Raw genomic sequence first — 11166 nt, 5'->3', positions numbered from 1 at the left:
AAAGGGTAGTAGAGGCAGAGAAAGGCAACGAAAAAGAGAGGGAGAAGTATAGGAGTAGAGGCCGTCCATGAGCACATGGAGAGAGGGGGAGGGGAGGGGAAGAAGGGGGAGGGAAGAGCAAGGGAGCAAGAAAGCAAGGAGGAGGGCAAGCAGCCCCTTTTATAGAGGGTCAGGCCTACCTGGCTGTTGCTAGGTAACTGTAGGGCGGAGCTTAGAATGCTAACACAGGCAGAATGGATTTCTATGCCTAGTGCCTTGGCAGGGATGGAGAGAGCACGGAATGACTGAGCCTCTCTCTCCCTAGGGACTCAGAGCCTGTTCACATACTGTTTTCAGTAAGGTGGTTCAAGTTTTTATGTGTTGGCTCAGAGCTTCAGTAGTGACTGTTCCTGGAGACTACTGAGGAATGAGACTTCTGTCTGAAGTCTCAAAAAGCTTCAAATTGGTCTGAAATTTAGATATGATGTCCCTGCCTAGAAAAGAAATAAGGTTTAGAACGATGTAGGTGATTGAGGTTTGACGTCAAAGCCAATAAAAGAGGAACCACAAGATCAAATTGGAGGAAGGCTTAGAGCTGAATAAATCCCTCTCATGCTATAAGGAATGTAATTTTGTTCCCTATCACATCCAGGATTAGCTGAGGTTCACATCCATAGAGACTTAGAATATGGGAGCCTCAGAGCTCTGGCAGCTCTCAAAAAGGTGAAAGCCCCTTTCTCATTAGGATCCTCCCAGTCCAGGACAAAGTCAGGGTCACCAATAAATCCCTTGGATGGAGGTTTGGCTCTCATTCACAAAGAAAAGAAGAAAATTGTTGCTTCCAGCATCCCCCACTTCTCAGGTTAGACATGGTTCTTGGGGAGGCTTGTAACTCGGCATCTTTGGGCATTCTAGTATAAAATATTCTGGTCAACATATTTCAGACTAGATAGAATCCTCAGGCCAAAGCTGGTTTAACTTAAACCAGGTGGCCACTAGATGGAGCTCTGGCTTTTGCTGGGGCGGAACTGCTGCAGTAGCTGTGGCCTTAAGTGGGGTTTGTCTTTCGGCTCTCTCCTCCGTCAGCTGTTCTATTGATAATTTCTCAGCTAGTAAAGACCTCGAGGACTGTGTCTCATAAAGCAGGGAAAGGATTCTGGAGTCAGTCGCTGGACTAGTTTTTGGAGCTTTTGTCCTGTGGAACAAGTAAGCCATCTTACTCTGCCCTAGCTTCTGAAGATACTTGAATTGTAAGATGTATTCTCAGAGTGGCTTGGCTTTCTGTAGTCTCAGGGTCCAGGTTAGTATAGGTGCACATAGATTCAGCTCGGCTGAAGGAAAGTAGGGTTTTGTTTGTTTGTTTGTTTGTTTTTGGAAGCTGCTTGTGTTGTCTCCTGTAAGTTTGATAATGGTCTTTTCCAATTTCTCTGATAGTCTTACCGGCCCAATTGGCCTTTCCCTCATAATATGCTCTGTCAGTGACCAGTGGGGCTCTGAACTAAGCAAAAGAGCTGGCCAGGCTGTCACTGGCTGAAACTTGTCAGTCCGAGTATGGGTCAAACACTGTTTTGGGACTTTCCCTGAGTGGTCTTCCGAAGTTAGGTCATAAGCCAAAGTGAACCCTGGGAATTCTTTAATGTAGGTGGAGGGATCCTTGCTAAATCACCCTAATTGGATTGTGTTTAGGACCGGTCAGACATAAGTACCACAATCCCTGTTAGTCACTTCATAAGGAAGAAGGATGTTTTTCCAGAAGGTAGTTCTTAGTTGTTCCCAGAGTGCCCTGATCAAATCCCTGGGTATTTGAAAGAGAGTGTTTCTGGGTAAGGAGGAGGCATGGCTGGAACGAGCTCCACAGATGGAGAGGAAGGGGAAATGCGTGTTCAAAGAGGGCAAGACAAAACAGCTGTTAAGAGGTGACTGGTGGTAAAACTGGAGTTTGAACAGAGGCTTGTGTTGTAAAGATGACAAGACGCCAACCGGGGCTGAGTTTAAGGGAGATAGCAAGTTATTGTAAGTGAATCTGAGGCATCCTTTTCTCTGATGTGTGGCAGGGGCGGCGAGGCCTGTGTGGTAGATACTTTATGTCGCTCTGTTTAACACTATGACTAAACGTGACTTAGGGGAGAAAGAGTTTATTTGGGCTTGAAGTTCAGAGGGAAGGTCCCCAAGTCTATAAGAGCAGGGCAGCATAGCAACATGCAGGTGTGGTGACAGGAGCGGGAAGCTGAGATTGCGGTGTCCCTGAGGATGACAGCAAAGCAAACTGCACATTGAGATGAGAATGGAAGCCTGGTGCATATTGGCTTTGTCAACCTGGGTCAGACTTTGGGGAGTCTCATACCAGGCAGTTTATTATAGGCATACTTAAACACAATAGAATTAGGATAAGGGTCTCTAGGTGACAGTAATTCCGATAATCATTCCAATTCCGAGTGCACGATAAAGCTTATGACTACATAGAAACTCCTTTACACAGTACATGTGACCACGAGGGTAGGCTCTATGGCTAAAAGGCCTAGAATCGAATGTGGTCACTGACTGATACCACAGAGGTCAGCGCCTTAAAGTACGTGTGACATCTCCATTAAGTATGGGTAATGGTCTAGGGAGGGAAGAGTCTGGAATAATCATTCTGGAGAATTTGGGTGAGGTCTGTCCCTTCAGAGAGCAAAAAGGTCACCAGGTTGTTACCAACCCCGGCTCTCAGCTTTCTGGATGGAACGCAGGTGTTTGATTTGATCTCCGTTGAGGAGAAACCCTGTGTGATTGATATTCCCAGCTCTCTCAGTGCTGCTCTGTGAGTACAAGGTCCTCTACACCGAGAGATCATGTCTTCAACCACACACGGACAGCAGAGAGGAAATAAGTGGGGTGAGGCCTCCATGACAGACTTCCTCCAGCAAGGTGCCACTGTCCCAAGCAGCACCATCCAAGTCTGTGAAGGACAATTCCATTCAAGCAGCCTCAGCTGGATATAGAGAATCTGTCCTAAATGATGACAAATGAGGTTTAATTGTAGCATACAGTTATAATCCAATGTGCCCTAGGGCAGCCAGGGTTCCCAATCTGGGAGTAGAAAAAAGGCCAAATTTTGTCAATAAGAAAAAATATGAATTTGTTGTTTCTCATTTTGAGAGTCTGAGGAGCAAACTTAGGCTGATTTTTGAGAACACATCCCCAAAATGAGTCAGAGTGTGTCCCATGACATGAATTATGTCAAATGGCCCTTTAATTTCAGCACTTAGGAAACAGAGGCAGGCAGACCTCTGAGTTCAAAACCAGCCTGCCTTTAAGGTCTACAGAGTGAGTTCCAAGCCAGCCAGTGCCACACAGTGAGACAGATGTCTCAAAAGAAAGAGAGGGAAGAAGGAAGGAAGGTCCATTTGGTGAAATTTCACCTAAGGCAGCTATTTCTGGAATCAAATATGTGCTCAGATTTCATTTCTCCCAAGAAACTGCTCCATTCGGTATTATTAGCCAGTTACATAAGCCTGTGAGTCTGGGAGCTGCTCAGAGTTAGGAGTGAAAACTCTACGGGCTTCCCCCTGGATATGCTTGCTTGCCTGATTTTTCACAGCAGAAGTAAAACAACAACAACAAAATGTTTGGGGTTTTTTGAGACAAGGTTTACCTGTGTAGCCCTGGTTGTTCTGGAACTCAGTATACCAGGCTGGCCTTGAACTCAGAGATCTATCTACCTCTGCCTCTAGAGTGCTGGGATTAAAGGTGTGAGCTACCATGCCAGGCTTTTAAAAAGCAAGATAGTTTGTGTCACTGGAGTCCACTGGGGTGTGTGGTCCCTTCTTGGGATATCAGAATGATGCTAACAGGACTCTGAGTGGTACCTGCTTCCCATTGTCACTCTCTTGGTCTTTGGCTGTTTCTCTTGCCCTTGCTAAAAGTTCTCCCCAGTCATCCCTCCAGAGCCTGCTACTTATTTCCTGCCAGAAGCCTGAATAAACAAATTTGACATTACAACATTTATGCCTGGTACCCAAGGAGATCAGAAGAAGGCATGTGATCCCCTGAAGTTACAGTTGGCTTTTAGCTGTCATGTGGGTGCTGGGAACTGAACTCAGGTCCTCTGAATGAACAGTCAGTGTTCTTGACCATTGAATCATTTCTTCAGCCCCAGGAATTATATTTTTAAAAATATACATAAGGACTAGAGATCTGGCTTAATGGTTAAGAACACATGCTGCTCCTGCAGGGACCTGGGTTTGATTCCCAGCATTCATCTCAGATGGCTCACAACCGGCTGTAGCTCCAGTGCCAAAGGAGCTGATACTCTTTTCAGGCCTCCACAGGCACCTGTACTCACCTGTGCTCATGAGTGTACACACACACACACACACACACACACACACACACACACACACTTGTTCATACTCCTGTCCTGTGAGAGGCATAAGCATCTTCCCTTCTCTAAAGTCTCAACAACAAACTAAGTACAATTCCACCAAAGTTCACCCTGGAGAACCGGTTAGTTCACTGGGCTCCCAGAGTGTAGTTAAGAGGTTGCGCCTTTCCAACTTGGGCCCGGCAGAATGGCTCCCGCAAAGAAGGGTGTCGAGAAGAAGGGCCGTTCTGCCATCAACGAGGTGGTGACCCGAGAATACACCATCAACATTCACAAGCGCATCCATGGAGTGGGCTTCAAGAAGCGTGCTCCTCGAGCACTTAAAGAAATTCGGAAGTTTGCCATGAAGGAAATGGGGACTCTAGATGTGCGCATTGACACCAGGCTCAATAAAGCCATCTGGGCCAAGGGAATAAGGAATGTTCCATATCGCATCTGAGTACGTTTGTCCAGAAAACGTAATGAAGATGAGAATTCGGCGAACAAGTTCTACACGTTGGTAACTTACGTGCCTGTTACCACATTCAAAAATCTACAGACGGTCAATGTGGATGAGAACTAACCTGCTGAATGTCAAAAAAAAAAAAAAAAAAAAAAAAAAAAAGAGGTTGCCATCAGAAATATGTTTGGGGTCAACAAGAGTGAGACCACTGCTCCAATTAGTGTCCAGACAGAGCAAAGCTTAGCTTCTGATCCAAAGGTCACCCTACTCACAAATACAAAGGGCAAGCACATGGGATAGCAAATGCACTGGAGTTTTACTCTAATGTTGGTGGTGACTGCCATTTCCCCATTGGCTGGAGTCTAACCTCACAGTCTTTTGTGATTGGCTAGTTTTAAAAGAACTGGTCAGAGACTATGAAGGATGGTGGAGGCAGCCGCTTAACTTCCAAGACTGCTACAGGACCTTTTTCTAAATAAAAGCTTTATCACGTAGGGAAGTTTTTTTCTTTTGTTTTTTGTTTTTTAGTACATAAATGTTAGACGTCCACGCACAGCTTAGGACAGACCACACCAGACCAAATGGTTCCAAGGGGGGGAGGGGTTATTCAGGAGATAGGGCAAAGGTGGGGGGGGAAAGAAATAGAACAAGATGGAGGAAGAGAGGAAGAAGAGAGAGGAAGAAGAAAAGTAGAGGCTGGCCATGACCGTGTGGAGAGAGGGGGAAGTGAAGGGGCGGGGGAGGGATGAGGGGACAGAGGGAAGCTAGAGGCAGGAGATCAAGAGAGACAGGAGGGGGCAAGCAGCCCCTTATATAGTGGGCAGGCCTACCTGGCTGTTGCCAGGTAACTGTGGAGGCAGAGTTTAGACAGAATACTAACAATAAATGTTTTACAAAATGGGGGGAAGGGTGTAAAAGATTTTGAATCTTTGTCATGAATCAATGTTTTACAGTGTTTGACAGAAAAGACTAATATTTACAGTTTCTTACACTACTTGCAGGAATTTGAGTGCTCACCCCACAAAAGGCCACCCGAGAAAGTCTATGCCCAGCGTGAATGACCCACCCACGGCCACAGAAATGGACTCTTCTCCCCTAGTACTTCCAGCCTGTATACATTATCTCCTCCTTGAGGCCGTTCACAATCAGGGCAGAATGCACACAACTGTTAGCAGTGTCTGGTTACTCAACTAAGAGTCCCATGATCCTCTTCAGCCTTCCTTCCATCAAGGAAAGTCAACAGCCAGTAAAGCCCAGTTGTTTATTTTGTTTGTTTGGTTGGTTTTTGTTTTTGTTTTGTTTTGTTTGTTTGTTTGTTTTGTTTTGTTTTTGGTTTTTCGAGACAGGGTTTCTCTGTGTAGCCCTGACTGTCCTGGAACTCACTCTGTAGACCAGGCTGGCCTCGAACTCAGAAATCCACCTGACTCTGCCTCCCAAGTGCTGGGGTTAAAGGCGTGTGCCATCACTGCCCGGCGTAAAGCCCAGTTGTAATGATCTTTTGCAAGTAGAACTAACTGATCTGATGATTGTGACAGCTTGGCTTGGAGATAGTCCTGTACAAAACACACACACACACATACACACACACACGCATACATATACACACATGCATACACATACACCATACACATCCATACACACATGCATATGTACACATACACACAAATACACACACAAGCACACACGTGCATACAAGCACAGAGTGCACATGCATGCAACCACGTATCCACACACGTGCATACATACGCACATGCGTATATACATATACATACACGTGTATACATACACATGCATGTACATATGCAATTAAGAGTAAAAATAACGAGCTAGAGAGATGGCTCAGCAGTTGAGAGCACGTGCTGCTCTTACAGAGAACCTGCCTTTAATTCCCAGCACCAACTTGACAATTCACAACTATCTGCAACTCCAGTTCCAGGGTGTCCAGTGCTCTCTTCTGGACTTCATGCATCAGGCCCATAGGGTACACAGACATAGATGCAGGCAAAACATCCATACACTTAGATTTTTAAATATTTAAGATAACTTTGTAAACTTTTAGGTTTTATTAATTGTGCTTGAGCAGCTGGAGTTACAGGCACTTGTGAGCCACCTGCAGTGTCTGAGGACTGAACCTGGATTCTCTGCCAGAGGATTAAGTGCTGTTAACTGTGGAGCCATTGTTCCAGCTCCATAAAAAATAAGTCTTAAACAAACAAACCCAAGTGGCTAATCAGTCTCTAAACCCCACATTACTGTAGATGATTAGAGTAAGACACAGTGCGGCGGGGAGGACTTCCTCCATTCAGTCACCTCGGCTCCAATGTATGCTAAGCTAATCGGGAAACATATTGCAAATGTGGTTTTAAAGGTCTTCTTGAGTATGAAATGTAGAAACAATGAACCAACCCTCTTCCCCTAAATTGGCCCTGGTTGGAAACACCCAGTAAGTAACTTGCAAACACTGAGGTCAGGCAGTAGATGCCAAGATGACCTCGTAGTGTGGTTACTCAGAGCCGCCTCAGGGAAACCCATCAGGTCACTCTGCTCTGTTGTCCACAGCCCAGCTAAAGCCAGCTTCATTCTCAAAACGCAGCAGCCCTGGGTGCTTTTCTTCAGCATCGTGTGTATTTTGGCCTCCCTGCCCTTAAAGAATCTGAGAAAGCTCTGGTTCTTATCCTGCCTCCCCTGCATGCCTTCAGTATGCCTGGACACACAACCAAACATGCAGGTCAAAGAAAACAGAAAAGAAGAATGGAAGGAAGGAGAAAGGGAAGAGATGGAGGGAGAGAGAAAGGTGAGGAGAACCTCAAATTTCTGCCACAGGAAATAGTGTTTGGTCTGTCCCTCCTCCTGGCTGAATGACCCTAGGTAAGTACTTGGACTGGTCTCCTCCAACCTCTTTGGACTTAGCAGAGGAATAACATAAGTCAAAGTCATTAACTTAATAAAAATATTTAGTTACAAATGATTGAAGCCTTGTGTAAACAAGCTTAAACCTAGTAAAAAGATGAAGAAATTATTTGGTCAACACAACAATCTTTTGGTTATTTTAGACAGGGCCTCTAGCCTATCCTGGCCTCAGCACTGCCCTCTTGTGTCAGTTTCTGAAGTACTGGGATCATTGACATGGGTAACCACACCCAATCAGGTTAACAGCTTTCTTTACAAGGTATGTGAATTCAAACCCAACTGTTTCCACACACATTTTAGGCCTCCCTTAGCCCAGGCGTTGCCTCTGTCTATTCCTACTCTTTCTCCCAATCTCCCAAGGAGGAAATGTCTTTCCTTGTAGTTCTGGCCAAAATCCCAGGCTTGCCCGGGGTCCAAACTCATCACTAAATTAACTTTGAGGGAGGAGGAAGGCTTGACAAAAACTATCACACTTGGTTATATCAAGTGCCCGTTGTTAAAGAGGGGGATGACATGACAAATAAATCAGCAGAAGCCAAGATGGCAAAGCAGCTACTTCTCTTTCCACTCTTTCATCTGTTCATCCAGTACACCTCAGTATGCTTTCCTGGAAGCGCTTCCTCTTACATTCTCCACAGGTAAAAGGTTTTACTTCTCCACCACATGGCCTTCTAGCATATGTGCCTTTAAAGCAGTCCTAAGTTCTAAGCTGTATAGGATCATATGTAGTTGTTGATTTACTATGTCTTTCCACTGTAGACTTTCCTAGTATAGTGTTCACAGGTGTTGGGAGACCCTGCTATTAAGGTCATAGTCACCATGTCCATATAGGTCTCCAAGATAGGTGAAAAATGGAGGACTCCCCTCCTCAGCAGGGCTTCCTCTTCTGTCTGACCTTGTCTGGAGAACACACCTCCCACATCCTCCACTTGAGGAAAGTCATGTAGTCTTTGGCCAAATCGAAGGTTAAACTTCCTCTCTCCTGACAAGAACCCGCCTGGCAAGTTCTAGAATCCCTCTTCCTGTAAATGAGGCCTTGCCAGCACCTCTGCCCTAGTCAATAATGTACACCCACCCTAGAAATCCCTACCCACTCCCCAAGATCTATATAGCTTTTGTTCACCCCAAATAATGTTGAGCTGTCTCACTGAAGCTGATCCTGCAAGTCACCTCATTGTACTTATGGCTGTCTGAACCCTGCCCCACACCTCTGCTTCCATCACCCTGGTGGGCTAGTGGGTGATGACCTCCGAGGAAGAGGAGGCCCACACACAGAGGCAAGGATTAAACATTTCCAGGACCTATTATAGCAACTGGCATGTAGTATGTACTAACTAAATATCTTTAATTCATTTGATAATTACCTGTTAGATACCATGGTGTCTAATAATAACATTGTCAACTTGACAGGGTCTAGAATTACCTACCCAAGAGACAAAACTTTAGGCATGTCTGTAAGCAAGTTTCTAGATTGAGTTAACAGAGGTAACTCACCCTAAATATTGGTTGCACAATTCCATGGGCTAGGTGGCACAAGCCTTTTATCAGTGGGACACAGAGGCAAGTGGATCTCTGTGAGTTCCAGGTCAGCTAAAGCTACACAATGAGGTTCTATCTAAAAACAAAACAAGAACAAAAACAAAAACCAACTTATTTTTTTATTACTTAGTAATTGTGCACAGATTTGCATATAAAAGAGCCAGCAATGATTAGCCTCATTGAACAAAGCAATAACAGCAAAAAACTATGTAGAAGCTCATTAAACTAATTTAGTTTCTACTTCTTGTTTTTTGTTTTTTGTTTTGTTTTTTTTTTTTTTCTGAGACAGGGCTTCTCTGTGTAGCCCTGGCTGTCCTGGAACTCACTCTGTAGACCAGGCTGGCCTTGAACTCAGAAATCCGCCTGCCTCTGCCTCCCAAGTGCTAGGATTAAAGGCGTGCGCCACCACTGCCCGGCTAAAGGAATCTTTCAAATCTTTAGTTTAGTAGAATAAATCTATATCACTGACAATCAAAATTTTTAATTTCTTCCAGGTTAAGAACAGTGTTAGTTATTAGAAATAGATTATGTACAATTGTTTCTCACATAGACAAGGACAAAATACTTATTTTGTCAGAGCAAACAGATATATACCAGGGTTTCAAATAGCAAGGTTGTCCAGATGCCAGATTTTTCTCAGATGTCCTTTTAAGTGTGTAAGCCACGGAAAGGTCAGCATTATACTACTTATAATGAAACCTTTTAGGGCTGGAGACATTGCTCAGCACTCAGTAATGGCTTCTCTGCCAGAGGGCCCAGGTTCAATTGCCAGCATCCACATGGAGACTTGCAATCTTCTGTAACTCCAATTTCAGGGGTCCAACAAGGGCACTGCATACATGTGGTGCCCAGACATACATGCAGACAAAACAGCCACACACATAAACAATTTTTAAAGTTTATATGTGATGACGATGATACTGGTGATGAAAACTCGTCACAGGGGGATCCCCCAAAGCTCACAATTATCCATTTTAAACAGGTGCCTGTTGGTTTCTGGAATCTGAAGCTAAAGGAAGAAACGTCTTGTGAAAAGGTTTATTTGTATTGAAGTCCCTTTAAGAGAACAAGTTGAGTACAGCTGTGAGGAAGGGCAGCTCCTCTTGTTAGCCCTTGGTGGTGGTTTGAGTGAGACATCCCATAGCTTTGATCATTTAAATACATGACTCCCCACCCCACCCCCAGCCTCCATTGGTGATGCTTTGGGAAGGATTAGGAGATGTGGGCTTGGAGGAAGTAGGTCACAGGATTTGAGAATTTAAAGACAAAAAGAAGAAGGAGAAGGAGGAGAAGGAAGAGGAAGAGGAGGAGGAGGAGGAAGAGGAAGAAAGAGAAAAGAAAGGAAAGCAAGAAAGCAAAGCTATCTCTACTTTGCTTGTGCTTCAAGATGTGAGACCCCCCTCCCCGTGTGCCTGTCACCATGCTTTCCACCTTGGCCATGATGACTTCTTCTCACTCTGGGACTATAAGCCAAATAAACCCTTCTTTAAGTTGTCTTGGACATGGTGTTTTATCACATCAACAGAAAAGCAATTCTTTTGGGAGGCAGAGGCAGGTGGATTTCTGAGTTTGAGGCCAGCCTGGTCTACAGAGTGAGTTCCAGGACAGTCAGGGCTACACAGAGAAACCCTGTCTCAAAAAAAACAAAAAACAAAAACAAAAGCAATTCTCACACCCTCTGTAAATCACATCATGCACAGTTTCTGTCTTTCTCCTCCAGTCCCACAGGGCTGCCTTGTATTTCCCCTTTCTCAGTGGGGTTAATCAAGCTACTCAGCCTGGCCCAAGACCAAAGGAAAGCGGGACTGTGCTCTGTCTTGGTGTGCCCACTGATCATGCTGGCTCTTGTGCCTATGCGTATTTTTAGGCACAGAGCCATAAGACATCAATGTACTAAACTTAAAATAGTTGTTTACTTAAAAGACTTCAGCAC

At 44.8% G+C, this 11166-nt stretch overlaps 1 pseudogene; it reads left to right on the top strand.

The window, feature by feature from the left end:
- Nucleotides 1–4529: 4529 nt before the first annotated feature.
- Nucleotides 4530–4904, top strand: LOC114610835 (annotated as a pseudogene).
- The last annotated feature ends 6262 nt before the right edge of the window (nt 4905–11166 follow it).

The sequence above is a fragment of the Grammomys surdaster genome, unplaced genomic scaffold (genome assembly GCF_004785775.1).
Source record: "Grammomys surdaster isolate TR1022 unplaced genomic scaffold, NIH_TR_1.0 126063, whole genome shotgun sequence".
In the NCBI taxonomy this organism is placed as follows: Eukaryota; Metazoa; Chordata; class Mammalia; order Rodentia; family Muridae; genus Grammomys; species Grammomys surdaster.
The sequence above is the reverse complement of the archived record's forward strand: the minus strand, read 5'-3'. Positions and strand labels throughout refer to the sequence as shown.